This window comes from Brassica oleracea, chromosome C2 (assembly GCF_000695525.1).
Source record: "Brassica oleracea var. oleracea cultivar TO1000 chromosome C2, BOL, whole genome shotgun sequence".
In the NCBI taxonomy this organism is placed as follows: Eukaryota; Viridiplantae; Streptophyta; class Magnoliopsida; order Brassicales; family Brassicaceae; genus Brassica; species Brassica oleracea.
Genome location: NC_027749.1, coordinates 45,130,294 through 45,132,446, shown reverse-complemented (window position 1 = coordinate 45,132,446; position 2,153 = coordinate 45,130,294).

Below are 2,153 nucleotides of genomic sequence, written 5' to 3'. Positions count from 1 at the left end.
TCCAAAAACTCTACCCCACCTCTCAATTCTAAACCTTAAGTTTACATTAGTTAACCCTATAGGTATAAGTGTCTTTTACCTTTTATTAAAAGTGAAGTTAAAAGTGGTTAGTGTAAACATGAAAAGTGGTACTATGAAAGTGCTATTTGTGGCAATTTCCTAAAAAAATTACAGTACTATTTTGGAAAATTGCAAAAAATACCATTTTCAAAATATCACTTTTCATGTTTACAGTAACTACTTTTACCATCATCTTTAATTAAGGGTAAAAGACATTTATAAACTTTTGATTAACTTTAACAAAAAAAACATATGGTTAACTAATCTAAACTTAAAACATCAACTCTAAACCCTAAATCATCAACTCTAAACCCTAAACCTTGAAACATCAACTCTAAACCCTAAACCCCGAAACATCAACTCTAAACCCTAAACCTTCAAATCTAAACCCTAAAACATCAAACTCTAAACCCTAAATGCAAACCCTAAACCCTAAAGCAAAACTTAAAACATCAACTATAAACCCTAAATCATCAACTCTAAACCCTAAACCATGAAACATCAACTCTAAACCCTAAACCCCGAAACATCAACTCTAAACCCTAAACGTAAACCCTAAACCCTAAAACCCTAAACCCTAAAACCCTAAATCTTCAAATCTAGACCCTATAACATCAACTCTAAACCCTAAACGTAAACCCTAAACCCTAAAACCCTAAACCTTCAAATCTAAACCCTAAACATCAACTCTAGGGTTTTAGGGTTTAGGGTTTAGGGTTTAGTATTTAGGGGTTATGGTTTAGAGTTGAAGGTTTAGGGTTTACGGTTTAGAGTTGATGTTTTAGGGTTTAGGGTTAGTTTTTTATGGTTTAGGGTTTAGTGTTTACTTTTTAGGGTTTAGGGTTTAGTGTTGATAGTTTAGGGTTTAGTGTTGATGGTTTAGGGTTTACGGTTTAGAGTTGATGTTTTAGGGTTTAGAGTCGAAGGTTTAGGGTTTAGGGTTTAGAGTTGTTGTTTTGGGATTTAGGGCTTAGAGTTGATGTTTTAGGGTTTAGAGTTCGTATTTCAAAAAAAAAAAAGTTTAGGATTGATTGTTTAAGGTTTAGTATTCGTATTTCAAACAAAAAATAGGGTTTATGATTTATGGTTTAGGGTTTAGAGCTGAGTCTTTGGGTTTACGGTCTGAATTTTGAAATAGTATAATTCGAAAAAAAAAATTAAAGAAATTATTTTTTATTTTTTTAAATTTTATTTATTTAAATATTTATTTATTTTATATATAAAGAACAAGTGCATAAGAATCTTTTGCCACTCTATGAAGAAGGTATTTTTGAAAATGTACCTTTAGTGGTGGTAAGAAAGAAAAGTGGTAGCTTGAAAGTGGTAAACTTGTAATTTTTCCAACTATTTTTTTAGTTTGGAAGATTACATGAATTTTGAATTTATTTTTGTTACTACTTTAATACATTATCTTATAAACAAATATTTGAATATTTGGTAATATTTTCTAAATTTTTTCAATAGATTTTGTTATAACTAAAAAATAATAATAATTTATAACTAAAATTTGGTTTGTCATTAATATTTTAAATGAATTACTAAAAGTTTATAGTGTTTAATAACATATTTTTAAATAGTATGTGAACTAGTGGTTAGTATATACTATTATATTTTTGTATATTAAAATTTTAAACAATTTTGTTTAGAGTTTCAAAATAAATAAAAAAATAATATATAGTTGTAGATATAAAATTTTAACCTATGTTAAAAAAATTCTTTTTGCATAAAAATATTATATAGTTTACGAATTTTAACCTATTTCAATGATATGTGATAATTTATTTAAATGAAACAATCTAAAAATTAAAATTTGTTAATTTACCTATTTAATATAATTTTTTCATTATTAACCCATATAGCACTTTTATTTTATATAATACAAAATATAATTATAGAATTTATAAAAAAGTATTATATAATTTTTAATTTCATGTTTTATAATAAAATTTTAGTTAACATTGTTTTATAACAATATTATATTACTAATTTCTAAATGAATTAATATGTTATTTTATAAAAATATATAAATTTGAAGTAAAATTTTGTTTGATTTTTTCTCAACAGATTTTGTTGTAATAAAAAATAACATTTAA